The 15666-nt window shown below is 37.3% G+C and overlaps 1 protein-coding gene across 22 annotated transcripts in view; it reads left to right on the top strand.

Moving 5' to 3' along the window:
- The window catches only part of PHF21A (PHD finger protein 21A), a 194764-nt gene that overhangs the window by 12704 nt on the left and 166394 nt on the right, over positions 1 to 15666 (top strand). For all 22 annotated transcript variants that reach the window (XM_042957605.1, XM_042957617.1, XM_042957614.1 and 19 more), the window contains one exon: positions 15125 to 15165. The gene's annotated coding sequence lies outside the window, so the exon portion shown is untranslated. The remainder of the gene's footprint in view (positions 1 to 15124; positions 15166 to 15666) is intronic.

The following is a 15666-nucleotide window of genomic DNA, read 5'->3' as shown; positions in this document are numbered from 1 at the left end:
CGAACCCACAAAACTATGAGATCATGACCTGAGCCCATACCAAGAGCTGGATGATAAACTGACTGAGCCACCCAGGTGTCCTGGGCAGTTTATTTAAACTACAGTATAGTCAGTTTTAGCAAGCTAGTTCAAGAGTTTTCTCATCGGTAGCATTCATATGTGCTTTTCACTTTGTGTGGCTCGGAGCATGCCCTCGAAAGTATTTTATTATTTCTCAAAATAGTCTTATAACTGTACAGAAGACTCAGTTCATGTCATGGATGGTCAAACTGAGGCAGAGACAAGAATGTGAGTAAGTTAATGGCAGAGCCTAATTTTCCTCTCTTACTTTTGGCCTTTGTAGCCTCTTGTCTCCAAACTTTAAAAAATTATGACTACCAGTAAATGTATATTTGTATGTAATTTTCTGAATTACTGTTTTATGTATGTTATAAAACATACGGGAAAGCTGCAATTTAAAAAAGGCTGATACTGGGGCGCCTGGGTGGCTCTGTCAGTTGAGCATTCGGCTCAGGTCACGATCCCAGGGTGGTGGGATTGAGCCCAGTGTCGGGCTCTGCTGTGATCTGAGCAGGGAGCCTGTTTAGGGATACCTCTCTCTCTCTCTCTCTCTCTCTCTCTCTCTCTCTCTCTCTCTCTGTCACCCTCTACTCCCTCCCTCACCCTCTACCCCCTCCCTTCCTCCCTCCCTCCCTCTGCCCCTCTCCCCATGCTGGAGTATGCTTTCTCTCTGTCTCAAAGAAAAAAAGTTAAAAAAAATAAAAATATAAATATAAGTCGTAATAATTCCTTCCATGGCCCCCTTCCATGTGCAGGGTGTGGGTGCACCCACTTGGTGACTAGTGCTCCATTCTTCCGCAGAAGAGGCAGCCATGGGGACACCTGGAGGACAGTTGGCACAAGGTGTGGGGCTTTTAAGTTGGAGTGATCTTTTGCAGCTTTTTAATTTTAAAGAAACAGCCTTTCTTTCTGAGAAAGGCCGAAAGATTGAGAGTAAAGGCCTTGGGAGAGGTGAGCTTAAGAGACAGAAATATAAGCCTTATTTGTTTTCTTCTAGTTGACCAAAGGGAAGAGGCTGCCCACCCTGACAGCTCTTACTCCCACTATAGAGATGGCAGTGCCTTTTTCTGTTGTTGTTAGGCAGTTTATAGAACGCAGGATAGCTTGGTAAGCGTCTTCTCTGTGCCTGATATGACGTAACATTGTGGAGTATGCAGCATGCATGTTAAGTACAAGTGGTTGTATTTGGCTTGTTGCTGCAGCATTTTTGAGGATGTCATAAAAAGCAGTTCTCGTTCGGTGGAGTTGGATACGTGCAAATTATTGAAATCATCATTTCATGAAGACCAAACTTTGTCACTTGGATTATTCTATTTAGTATTTGTTTATTTCTCTCCTCTCCTTTCCCCCACCCCCCCTACCAGTACTTCAGAGCAGAAATCTTTTTCTGAAAGGAACAGATGCTGTTAACTTATCAGGACCTGATACTAAAAAGCCTACAAAAATCTTTGTGCTGCTTATTTTCTTTATTTAATCTATATGCAAAGCATATTGTAATTATTGCTGTTAGAGGGTTTTAAACTGATGGTTCCCCACCCTTTTTGTGCACAGGGGAGATAGATTAGGAATGCCAAATGGACAAGTTGGTATAAAGAAATAATGACCACTGAAATAAAACAGGAGTTCAAATAAAAAGCAAACCACATACAAATGTAGAATGAAAATATCTTTTAGTAAAATGTTAGCATGCTGTACTTGGAACAGATGCCACATTAATTCAAAAGAGAGCCCAGAAAATGTGGCAACTTTACGATGTCAATGGAGGGAGCTGCATAGTTCCTTTTCTCATTGTGTCAAGTTCTCAGTACCTCTAGGTCCAGTCCTGTTCTTCTGTATTTATTTGTTTTTACCCATAACTTGTTAGTATACCAATATTAAATCCATGCTCATTTTTACTTATGTAATTAAACACATTGTCATAGTAGTAGATATTAGGGTGAAAAGCCCAGTAACTTGTAATGCAACAGCAATGATTTTTGTTTTAAATATGTGTATGAAAATATTCAGAATCTGAGGTAAAAATGGATTTTTCGCTCACCTTTCAAGGCACATTTATGATAATAAGATAGTCTTAAGAATTGAGACTTTCAAAGAGGGCTAGGCTTTTTTTTTTTTTTTTTTTTTTTTTTTTTTTAGGCCCATCCTTTTTTGAATGTAGAATTTGGACAAGTTACAAAACTATGAGAATTTTGCATTTTTTTTCTCATTTAAATTTGTAGTTATCATTGGACATTTGTTATGATTTTTAAGTAGCTTAGATTCATTCATTCCTTTTGTGGTGTTTTTTATGGTGTTTGGGAAGAAGAAGAAAGGGTATTGGAAGGGTACTACTATACACACTTGGATACTTCCAGAGTGACATTCATTTTATAGGAGATTGCACTGGGACATCTCTGAATTGCCTGTTCCTTGCAGTGCATGGTTAGCGTGGGTCTGAGTGTGGAGAGAGATGGGCTAGGGGCTCTTAACCAGATTTACAGTGTGCCACTTCCTGAGCAGTGCAATGATCTAATCACTAGGGGCGTATCCTTTGTGCCTATAAAGAAGTCTGGTGTGCATGCTTAGAAGAGTACTGCTACTTTTCTCTTAATTAGTCAAAGCACGAAGGCTTACAATTTAGTAATTTTGTTGGAAAGGTTAGAAGTTTTGTTTTCATGCCATTCAGGTGAAGGGACGTTTTTAGCATGGAAGTAAATGAAGATCACTGGTCAAGTATCAGATAGACACAGTTTGCATGGGTTCAAATCCTGGCTTTGCCACTTTACAGTAGCTCTGTGATAATGGTCAAATCACTTCACCCTCTGTGCCCCTGCCTCTGCCTCTCTTTCTTCATAAGTAAAACATGAATAATTAATAGTGCCCATAGCTCGAGAGGCCGTTAAGAGGAATTGGTAAGTTAATGTACAAACTACGATAAGTTCTTGACACATAGTGGTACTAAATAAATGGTAACTGTTGTTAGGTATTAGAACTTAACCTTAATTCCCAACTCCTTTCTTCGCTTCTCAAGGCCTCAGACAAATGTTGCATAGTGGGAAAAGAGCCTGAGCTTTGTGGTCTGACCCCTGGGTTGGAATCTTTGTACAACCGCTTAAAGTTGAGTGTGTGACCTTAGACTGATTATTTATGTTCCCTTCAACAAAGATGTCTCTTATACGAGCACTGTGCTGTTCATTTGGACTTCAGTTTCTTCATCTGCAATGTGGGAATGATAGTACCAACCTTCTAGGATTGATGTGAAGATAAAATGAGGAAATCTTAAGACACTTGATAAGCAATAGCTGCTGTTAGCAGTGTTATGGTTATAGTCCCACTAGAAGATTATGGGGAAAGAGTAAATATGGAGGGCTTAGCTGGAAAGGAGGGTTTTTTTTTTCCCTGAAATGTCATGGTGAGAAGAGGTATGGATGGGAAAAGTGTATCTAATGAGTTCTTGTCTGTGAAAGTTCCGGGAGAAATAGAAAATATGTGGGAATATGTCAGTTTTAACAGACTTTAAAAAAATATCTCAGGGCACTTTATGCTTACTAAAAGACTTAGTGATATAAGCCTTTTTTTTTTTCTTGCATCAACATAGTAATGTGGTTTACAATATGTCACTTAGCATGGAGTCAGTAGTAGACTAGGCATTATAACTCAAAAGTCTAAAGTCCTAATCAGCTGGTAAGTCCACTGGGTCGGCTGCTCAGGATAAATTATGTGTTTAACCCTTGAGAACACAGGCTTGGGTGGGATAACTAAGGGAAACAATTGTAGAGGCACACACACGCTTTCTAGTAACGATGGACATCATTTATTTGCCTTCTGATTTTGGGCATTTTGCCTTTGTGAAATTTCCTCTCATCTGGTGCCTGGTCTTTTCTTATGGTAATTGTTATTTTCTTTCTATATTTAATTGTCATATGTTACCTATATTGAGCCTAGAAACTGGGCCTAAGAATAAGCTGATCATAAGAAAAGCAACTCTTTAAGTTTCTTCCTTACAGTGATCTTAGAATTGAGATGTTTTTTGGTAAAGTAGTTGAGTTTGTAATATGTCCATTAGTGTGTGTGTGTGTGTGTGTGTGTGTGTGTGTGTGTGTGTATCTATCTGGTAAGTGAAATTAGTAATTGAGGGAGGGGGAATGATCATTAGTGTGAAATAGAATTAATTTTATTCATTCACTATGAATTCGGATCTGAAACTTTTTGATCTTTGATCTGTAGAGTTTTTTCCCTAGGATTCAACAAATGTATTTTTAACAGCTTATCACAACACACTGAATATGGCATGTGTTACCACCGATGAGCATTTGAGTTAAAGTAGAATAATAGCTTCCATTAACTTTTTGTTCTTATTTACTCAACTGTACCAGTTCATAAAGGCCTAGTAGGTGGGTAGAAGCATTTACTAGATTTTATTTTGTCTGTGTTCCTAAAACAATGTTTCTGCTTTCTGAGCAGAAATTCCAACAAGTTTGTTTTGATAAAGCGCGGTACTTACCGTATGGTTTTCTTTCAATTAAAAAAAAAATTAATGTTACTTTACAGTTGCTAGAGTGGTCAGTAAGTGAAGCCTTGTAGTTCTAGAATTAGCATAGTATATGCACAGTATTACATTTTCTTTATGTAGGGCTTATAAAAGTTGGCTTCTCTTGGGTGAATGGAATTTTAGAAAGTTTAGAAGTGTATTTCATCTTAATGAATGCAGGAGTTAGAAGTAGACCCTATGAGGTCTTTGGGGTTGATTTAAAGAATTGCACAGTTTTGAAAATCAGTCTGTCTCTACCCGATTTGTAAAAGGTGGGCCACTGCTGCCCGGGCTGAACTGTTAGACTTACGTGGAAACCTGCCTGGTTCAGGGGTGCGTTAACTGTGTTATAGAGAGGTGCACATCTATTACGCATACTCCCTCTGTTGCCTTTCGTTTCCCCTTTTCTTTACTGTCTCTTTGCCATCTCTTCTCTGTGTACGCTATCCCGTCTGCTGTTGATCAGTCCCTCCAAAGCCACCACCATCTTATTCTGTCTCTCTTAAAAACAAAACGAAATGCTATCGTAATGATTAGTTTTTAAATGTTTTTATTAAATTTTTAAAAAATATTTTTGAGAGAGAGACAGAGACAGAGCGTAAGCAGGGGTGGGTGTCAAGAGGGAGAAACAGAATCTGAAGCAGGCTCCAGGCTCTGAGAGCAGTCAGCACAGAGCTCGACAAGGGGCTCGAACCCATGGACCATGAGATGATGACCTGAGCCGAAGTCGGACGCTTAACTGTCTGAGCCACCCAGCTGTCCCTAGAATTTCTTTCTTTAGTCTGTAAAGTACAAAATGTAGCTGTGATGCCTTGTTTTTAGGCATTGTTGGCATTCCATTAGTTGGTAGTTGCAAATAGACCTTTTCCAGATTTCTCCTAGTGGTTTTGAACTGTTAACTGGATTGTTTTGGTAAGAAAAGTAAAACTTGGAAATTAGCTGTGGTTAAATGTTAATGGCTATATTGGATTTAAATTCAGTAGCTTCTAAGATCTATCCAAGGCATTTCATCCGTTGCATAGTTATACATACTGAAAAACATATTTGAGAAAAGAGTTTTCACTTTGTAGGATTTTTAAAAACCTCTTTTCATGGAAATTTAAAAACATATGCAAAAGCATAGTGAATAATATTAGCAAACCCCACATACCTCTTAACCCAACTTCAACAGTTATCATTTTGCCAATGTTTACAGTGTGTGAAACATAACAAGGAAAGTAATTTTATGTTTTTAAAACATGCAGTACAAGTAGATCTGTTGGTATACTGGAAAAAAATGTGTGTGAGAATGTTAACTCTTTTCATACATTGTAAATTTAATACTGGTAACCACACTTTAGGATAATACTGCTTTCATAATTTGTCTTTGAACTTATTAAAGACATCAGCCACTACTGCTAGAAAGATTTTAGTTTTCTTACCCCTTCTGTCTTTAGAAACTCTGGATTATTAGTTTTGAATTTACTATCCTTGTTAGTTTCATTTTATTTTATGTACACTTGCCTGTTGGCAACTTTTGTATGGGCTACCAGTAATGGTCTTTTCTAGAATATGTAGGGCAACTTAAAGTTGGAAATTACAAAATCTTGTTCTCAGCATTTTATCCTTTGAACGTTCTATTTCTGTGTCACCTGGTTCTATTTCATCTGCGTGTATGTATCAATTGACTAAGGAATACATGTTATTACTTGTTAAAATAGTTTGTTGAAGAGGGAATTTTGATTATCTGCTATCCCTGGACCTGATAACAGTGATTAGAAACTTAAGTTATTTGCTCCCTCGTTCGCTTCTCTTTGGAGTAGTAAGTTGTGCCTGTGCCTGCAGTTGTGGGGCCTGCTCATTTCTAGTCACTGCAAGGTGATGGTAGCCTTATTTCTGAATTTCCTTGCTTTTATTAGTTTAAATTAGACCCATAGGAGTAATTATTCTACCCCAATGCATGAGGAAGCATAGTCATTGGGTGTTGTGCAACTAAACCCGCATGCAGTGCATTGAAAAGGTATCTTCAATGTTATGATGCTGTCTGGCATATTTAGTTTAGTGCAAGGAGTGTACGTATTTAATAGGACCTGTAATAAGCTTCCTTTATACCAAAGATATATTTTTAAAAATTATACCTAAAGACGACTTTATAGTATTCCTCAGTAGAGTTCATCTAGAGCAGCAAAATCTTTCTAAAATAAAACTTATTCCTTTAACCGGTATTCATTTAAGTGGGTTTCTCTGTACTTGGTTTCCATGGAAATAGCGAATAGCTAACGTTATTTATAAGGTGAAAGTAAAATAGGGTGCCTAATGGGACCCCATGCTGCTCTGATGAAGAGACTTAGGAAAAAAATCCATGCTCATGGGATTTTTTTTTTTTTAACAAGGTTAATGGAAGCCCTGATTTCAGTCTTCTGTAACAGAACATATTTTTGGTTTTAAAGGCTAGCATTAATATCAAGCAAACTTCTTTTTTTTCTTTTGGTGTATATTGCTTTCACTTTCAACTTTTAGGACCACTTACTTATCAGCATGATTGAGGCTTTATGCTTCAGACTCGTGCTTCTTTGTGGTTTTTGTTTCAAAAGTTAAAATCTCCAGCATATTGTAGCTTTTTCAGTTTCTCATTGACATTTCAAAATGCAGATAAAAAGCTAAATGTTCATTAATGATAGCAGTGATGATAAAGAATCAATATGTTGGACTACATAGGTTTTTTTTCTTTTTTCTTTTTTTACTATGAGTGTTTGGAACCATTTTTAGTTTTCAGGCCTTAAGTCAGGGTTCTCTTTTATTTGTGTTGTGGAGCTAAACCTGTGTAGAGAGAAAAGATTCTCATTTTCTTTTGGGGTTAAAAACGGGGCAAATCTTAATTTCTCTCTCTTTTTTTTTTTTTTTTTAAAAAAAGGATTGTTGCCAAAGCATTTTAATTGAAATGAATGTTAATTCTTTCAGTCTTTGAATGTGGATTTGGAGTAAACCTTTCCTTTTTCCTCATTTCTTCGGTGAGGCCTACTCTTAGTTTTCTAGGCCTACAGCAAAGCCTTGCATCTCTTAAACCCCTTCAAGTGAAAGAATATCATTCTCTTTGTGTTTGTGTTTGTGATTGGGGTGTGTGTGTGTGTGTGTGTGTGTGTGTGTGTGTGTGTGTGTGTATGTGTGTGCGTGTGTGTGTGTGCGTGTCACTAATTTTTCTATAGCCTGAAAGGCACCTGCTCATTTTCCAGCCTGGTGAGTACAGCACTGCTATATTGAGAAGTGAGGCAGTATGGAACACAATAAGGTGCAATAATTTTTATTTAGTTAGTTTTGGTCGTCCTTGGCAGCTTGTGATTGTTATCCGTTTGTCTGGAAGTACTCTGTGATTATTCCTGGCTAGCAGTGCAGCAGGAGTTTTCTTCTGTGTTTCAAAAGCAAGGGTTGTAGTGTACTTAGGGCTCCATCAGGGGAGGAGTTTTTGTTTTGTTTGTGTGTGTGTGTTTCTGGCTATAGTTGGATTTACTGTGCTCTAATTTTTAAAAATTTGGCTGTTGAATTTTTGCAAGAGGTATTTTGTCTCCAGCAATTCACTAGTTTCTTCTGTGCATGTTGGTTGGTGCTATTTTATAAAATTTCCTCAGTGTGTCAGTTGTTTTAGTTTAGCCTTTTCTTGTATATTTTTAAAGTCAGGTGTTTACTGGTGACCTTCCTTAATGACTTCTGTTTGAATTATCTTTGTGCTTTCGAGACATAGGAATTTGGGTCTATTATCCCATTTCTGGGAGAACAAGTCCCAGTAGTTGCAGTTAGTGCAGTAGGGAGGGTTTTCACAGATGCAGTGCTGGGCATTGATCCTCCTCCTTGGTGCTTATGGTTTACACCCAGAACTCCCATTAGTGTTAATAGGAGACACTTGCTTAAATCCCTGTACACCAGCATAAACCCAAACTCCTTCGTAACGCCTTATAGATAGCTGAGTTGTTTTTTTGTTGTCGATGGCAGGAGTTTTGGTCCTGGGGTTAACTGATTATTAAGATAAGAGTTTGAGTTATCTTGGGATATGGGTGATTTACTAAGTCTGATCTGTAATTAAGAAGTTTATGTTATGATTAGACTCCAAAAACATTTACAGCTTTGTGAGCTGTGGAAGCTTGTGAATAAGGATTTTTGTACTTTATAGCATGATGAAGCAAGATTTCTTCCCATTTATTTCTTCTAGTACTTCTCAGCTACAAAATAAATGATTCTACAGGTTTTTATACAAATTGCAAGAGGACTTGGTAAAAGTTCTGTTTTTATTTGTGAGCCTTCCCACAATTACTCTCTGACCTCTTAAGTCTTTTGTCAGCTAATGTTGCTCACATTTTCAAGCATATAGAAGCTAATAACGTGCACTTTCTTAGAGGTTGGACATTGCAATCACTGGTCAAGTATTAGGAAATCACTGTTTACTGTGCCTATATGTGAACTGTGGATTTTTATTACTTTCATTTATTTATGCACGGTATAATGGAAGGATTCCTAGATTGAGAGCAGTAAATCTGGGTTTTAGGCTGGGATTTGCCTCCTGCTATCTTTGTAGCTTTTGGCTAGTCATCTAGACTTCTTGGATTGCTGTTCCCCTGTGGAATGAAGGAATGGTTTTGGTACTCTGGGGTGTCCATTCTAGCTGTAGGCTATTTGAAGGCCTACTTTCCTAGGTACTAAAGGAAATAGAGGACTAGAAGGCAACGATACCTAATCCTGGCTGCCCATCAGACTCTTCTGGGGGAAGTTAAAAAAAATACAGCTATCTGAGCTCTAAGTCAGACTACATGAATTCAGAATCATTAAGGGTAGAGCCTGTGAATTTATGTATTTTTTGAAATTTTAGAGTTATCCTGATCAAGGTTTGAGAATGACTTATACAAGGCATTAATTCTAGTCTGCTTTGTGTGTGTGTGTGTGTGTGTGTGTGTATAGTCAGGGAAATAAGACCTGTAAGTTACAATGTGAGACCGTATGTGGTTAAATTTTAAGATGAATGTGAGTGATGATAAACTATCTGGGAATTCAAAGAGAGGAATCGCTGGGATTTGGGATGGTTATAGGGAAGGTCTCCATTTATCACTGAGTCTTTATCTGGACCTGAATGACTGCCTGAGATTTGGCTAGGTGGAGAGAAGGTGAAAAGGGTGTTGTTGGGAGAAGAAAGAACATCCTCACAGAAGTTTGGGGAGAGGAACAATTCTGATGACAGTTGTAGTGTTTATTTTATTATTCTACTCCTGGCACTGCTGTATATTTCCTAAACATTTTGAAAGAGTATACCATGAAGATATTTGATAGAAGAGAGTGTTCCAGTCACAGGAAAAAGCAAGTGGAAGAGCCTTGAGAAGGGAACTTGTTTGGAGTTTCTGAAGTACAAAAAAGAGGTCAGAATGGCTGGAGCAGATTAAGCAGTGGGGAGAGGGGAAGAGATGGGGTCTGAGAGTAGCAGAGGCCCAAATCACTTTGAGTCTTGTGGGCCATTACAAAATTTTTTTAAATGTTTTTTTAAAATTTATTTTTGAAAGAGAGAGAGCATGCACGTGTGCAAATGGGGGAGGAGCAGAGAGAGAAGGGGACAGAGGATCTCAAGCAGGCTCTGTGCTGACAGCAGAGAGCCTGATGCGGGGCTTGAACTCCTGAACCATGAGATCATGACCTGTGCTGAAGTTCCGATGCTTAACCTACTGAGCCACCCGGGTGCCCCTCTTGTGGGCTATTTTAAAGGACTTATGCTTTTTTTTCTGAGTATGATGGGAAGCCACTGGAGGATTTTGAATAGAGGAGTGACCAAATCTGTCTTGGATTTTGAAGAGGCACTCCGGGGGCGCCTGGGTGGCTCAGTCGGTTGAGCGGCCGACTTCGGCTCAGGTCATGATCTCGCGGTCCGTGAGTTCGAGCCCCGCGTCGGGCTCTGTGCTGACAGCTCGGAGCCTGGAGCCTGTTTCAGATTCTGTGTCTCCTTCTCTCTCTGACCCTCCCCCGTTCATGCTCTGTCTCTCTCTGTCCCAAAAATAAATAAAACTTGAAGAGGCACTCTGGCTGCTGAGAGAATAGACTGTGGCAAGACAAAGATGGAATTGGAGAAGGAGGTTAGGAGGCTATTGTAATAATCTAGGTTAAAGGTGATGGTGGCTTGGACCAATGAAGTTGTAGTGGAGGTGACACAAGTGGTCAAAGTCTGTGTATTGTTCAGGTAGAGGCAAGATGTTTGGCTGTTAGATTGGATATAGGATGTGGAAAAAAGAGAAGTCAACCATGACTTTAAGGTTTTGACCTGAACGGATAGGTAGTCCAGAATTTAGTTTTGAACTTGCTGAGCTTGAGAAACCTATTTGACAAGTGCTGAGTGGGCATTCGGGTATATGAGTTTGGAATTCAGGGGAAAGGTCTGAGCTGGAGATAAAAATTTGGGAGTCGCCAGTGTACAGGTCCTTTTATAGCCATGAGAGTGGGTGAGATTACCTAACAGGAAGAGTTCCAAAAACTGAGCCCTGGGGCAGTTCAACATTTTGAGGTCTTGAGAGATGAGAACGAACCAGCATGAGAAATCCAGAAGAGTGGCCAGAGAGATTAGGAGGAAATCAAGATCAAGTGGTGTGAACATAGAAGTGAGGGATGAGACTTTTCTGTTGGCTCTAGCAATGGGGAGGTCATTGGTGATCTTAACGAGAATGGAGGGCAAAGCCCTAATGGAGTGAGTTCAATGGAGGATGAGAGGGGAGGAACTAGAGACAATGAGTATGGTTAAGTCTTTCTGGGAGTTTTGCTATAAATGGGCGCATAGACATGGGGCGGTAACTAGAGAAGGATATGGAGTCAAGGGAGACTTTTTTTTTTTTTTTTTTAAGATGGAAGAAACAGAATGATCCTAATGAGGGGGAAATTGATGCTTCTTGAGACTGAGGGGAGAAGTGCTAGAGACATGACCATGAGAGAGTAAGATTAAGAGGGATGGGGGGACACAGGGATGATTATGACATCGAGACCTAACGGACTAAATCTCATTAAGCAGGATTCTGTTTTTCCTTTTGAGTACTTACTTGCATTTTAATTTATTTCAAACTTACTATGCTTTCTGTTGGAAGTTAGGAAGGGCAGATAAAAAGCAGTAAAACTTATTGTATATAAAATCAGTGTATCAGCTTGGTGTAGTAGAGGAGAAGAGATTGAATCTTCTGCGTAAGGTGACATTTTAAAGTGTCTTTGAATGACAATTATCTGTGCTATTCTAGTCCCTTATCAAAATTTATGATTGAGCACAGACTATAAACTTAATTGTTCAAACTTGTAGTGGGATGAATTTTAGCCTAATTTAAAACGATTTAATGTTAAACCTTTTTTCTGTAGAATTTGTTTATATTTTTCATATACAAAGGTTTTAGATATTTTTACAAAAGGTACTTAAGTTGTTATTAATCATCTCTGATTTATTGATGATATTTTAAATTTTACAACCATATTAGAAATCTGAATGATTCATTTCTTTACCAGCTCTAATTAAAGCAGCTACCTGTGAAGTTCTGGAGAGGTGAACCATCTCCAGTTTGCAAAAAATCATGGGAAGTTACGTTAGCAAGATAAAATTCATCTGTAAAAGCAAAGATAATTTCATTTAGTTCCACTTGTATGTTTTGAGTGTATTTTTTAAGAAAAAAATCTATATTTGAAAATTTTCAGCAGATACGGTTCAAATTTGTAACTACCTTAGCTATGAGTGTCAAGAGTATGTGAGAAACAAATTAAGTGGACTTTAAATCAGCTTAACATGAGGAAATCAAACTTGCATTTCAGACTTAAATACATTTTACATACAGATAGTGTTAAAATACACATTTACATACACATCTTTTTTGCTCACTCTTACTAAATTATAGAAATAAAATCTTTTCTTTTTCATCAGTTTCCAAAGGGTAGTTGATTAATAATCAGTCTTCAGAAGAAACACTTTGGTAGTTGTGATGCATAGTGTTTAAGAATCACTAGTCTAAAAATAATTGACTTTTTTTTTTTTTTTTTTTTTTTGGTATCTGAGCCTCTTTGTAAACCTTATTAAAGCTGTGGGTCCTCTTCCCAGAATTCTTACACATACAGAACTTAACATATAGTATTGTAGGGTTGGTAGACCACTCTGAAACCCATTCATGAGGATCCCTTAGGCTTAACGGAGCTCAAATTTTAAGACCTGCCCTACATAGCTTACTAATATGATTTTTCCTTAAAAATTTATATGGAGACTTTTCCAAAGATATTTTGCCAGGATTTACTATAGTTTGTTTCTTAGAAGTGTTACTGCTGTGCCTGGTTAAGAGGCGGTGAGGTCTAGTGGAAAGGCCAGCTCAGTCAAAGGAATCTCCAGGTCTGTAAGCTTTTCTCCAGCTTTACAACCAATTGGTGTGTGACCTTCGGGGAAGTCACTTAACCTCTTAGGCTTTGATTTCCTATGTGCTATCTGCAGTCCCTGCAAGCAGTTTTATGAGTAGTTTTATGATACATTGGTTTCATGATGTCATGGTAAAATTCTTTATCAATTTGGGATTAACTCTGCGATTGATTTTTGGAGAAAATGCCCTAGAGATAAAGTGTACATCCATTGTGTCTTTTTACTAAATATGACTGTTTAGAAGAGTTGATGTGACTCTACTTTCTCAAATGCCACATAAGTAAAAGTAAAAATCCTAATTCTATCCTGATCACTTTGAGTTTCAGCATATTTTATATGTTCTGGTTATAAACCATTGTTATATGTGTTGGAATTGTCATTTCCAATTCTGTGGCTTGTTTTTTCATTCTCTTAATGGTGTTTTTTTTGATGAACAGAAGTTCTTAATTTAGTACAATATATCAATCTTTTCCCTTTCATTATGCTTTAAAATGGTAACATCTCTACTGTTTTTATCCAAAGTCATTCACTTAACAAATAATGCTGTGGGAGATTGATGCATAAGAAATTATCACCAGCATGAAAGAGCTAACAAGAAATGTTTAATAGGGAAAATAAGTGAAGAGTTAAGGGTCCACTCAATTTGTTCATTTAACAGATATTAGTTGAGCATTTACTACGTGCCTGGTACTGTTCTGAGTAGTACAGAATCCTGTAGGTACCATCTGTAATGTTAATAAATCCCTTTTTTTAAGTGGAGATATTATTGACTCATATAACATTATGTCAGTTTTAGTTGTACAGCATAATGATTTGGTATGTGTACGTATTATGAAATGATTACCACAGTAAATTTAGTTAACATCTAAACTTTTAGTTAACATTTAGTTACCACACAGTTACAATTTTTCTTTTCCTTGTGAAAATCTGCTTTTTAATAACCACATCATTCTACAGACCTTTGCATGATTTTTTTTTTCATTGAAGTCATTCTAATCTTGGTGATTAAAATAGCCATTTATGTGGACTTGAGAACTTTCAGAAATACTGCTGCTAAAGAAAAGGCAGGATAAAACGGCAAATTGAATTTCTTTTGGAAATGTTAACTGCATGAATTGGGGCCCTTTTAAATTATCTCACTGTATGTTTGGTGTGACTATACATGATTAAATAAAAATTTATAATCTGGGTAACAAGATTTTTTGAAATATCCCTTGAAATGAGAACACTATTGGAGTAACATCAGTCAACAAACATACTGTGTTTAAAGCATAAGGAAGTTTCAGAGCATGTCATGTGGAATTTATATAACTTAATACTAAAATATTAGGAGAAAAGTTTTAATTTTTGTTTCCTAATGTTTTTTTTTTAACAAAAAAGAAGTTTTGGGTGGGGGTGAGTTAAAAATAAACAATATAGCCTGACTTGACTTTTCTAACTTTGAAGTCAGCTTAATGGAGTTTAGTTAATCTTAAAAAAAAAACAAAAAAACACAGTTGATAAAAGCGTCATTGAGCATTAGATTGAGATCCCAAAACCTTAATTTTCTTTCTGGCTCTATCACTGATTAAACGTGGCATAGAGAAAGGCACGTTTGTGTTGTGTGGTTTACAGTCTGAAGTGGTGAGACTTGAAGGATGTGAATGAAAAGTGTAATTGAAATTACGATATGGGTAAAATGCTGTCAGTTTTGAAGGCTTATATAAGACAAGTCCATTTTGAGATTAATTGAAAAAAAGCCTTTTAAATAGACCAAACTAAGGGCCAGTGATGTTAGCTTCGTTTGCTGGTATAAAGCCATGAACAGTGAAGGCCATTTGTTGGAGATGAGCCTGTATTTGTGTGTTATTTAGATGAGGTACCTTTTATTTCTGTGTGTCTCTTAGGAAAGGGAAACCGTCAACTACTTTTCCTTGTCTTGAAAAAACTGTGGAAAAATGAAAAATGGAAAATTAGAGATTTAACTGCCTTTGAATTTTTTCCTTGCTGTGAAAACTATGTCTCTTCCGTTTTGGGGGATTGGGGGGGGGGTGGGATTGGTTAAAGCTTTGGGGATTTTTGTGTGTTTTGTTTTTTTCTTCTTAAAATCTGATAGAAATCTTTTAAGTCTTCAGCTTTTGATGACATGTCCTAAATCTGTGTTTATAGTCTAATTCCATTTTCCCCTTCTTCTGCTGTAGGGAGCAAGAGAGCTGAAGGACAGCCAGTTTCCCCAAAATTGGTAAGTACTTTCTTGAGGCAGGCCTAGTGTGCCTGATGCTAGTTGGGTAATAATTCAAATGTTCAGTGATTTTTTTTTTTTTTTTTTTTTTTTGCAAAAAAGCTTTCTCCCAGAAATGAGGCTTTACTGTTTGCACTGAGTGAAAGTGAATTTTTGTCTAATTTCACATAGCTATATCGCAAATGCATTTGTGTTTCTAATAATACTGCTAGGCTTGCATGTTCCTACATTCGATAACCTGTTAAAATGTAAAGGTCCCCTTTGCCAAAAATGTCCTTAATGCAGTGGTTAGAGCTGAAAATTCTGAAGTCAGGAATTTCAAAAGTTGAGGTTCCTATTGTGTTTTGTATTACTTAATATGCTGTTAAATTTGATGGCCTTCGTATATATGTGAAATGGCTAGGTTAATGTAACTATGGGAACCTTGACTTTGAAATTTGGGACTCCTAAGCATTTATATCCTTAAATTTAATGTTGGATTGGCTTCATGTCTGACAGTAC

The sequence above is a fragment of the Panthera tigris genome, chromosome D1 (genome assembly GCF_018350195.1).
Source record: "Panthera tigris isolate Pti1 chromosome D1, P.tigris_Pti1_mat1.1, whole genome shotgun sequence".
Taxonomy (NCBI): domain Eukaryota; kingdom Metazoa; phylum Chordata; class Mammalia; order Carnivora; family Felidae; genus Panthera; species Panthera tigris.
The sequence above is the reverse complement of the archived record's forward strand: the minus strand, read 5'-3'. Positions and strand labels throughout refer to the sequence as shown.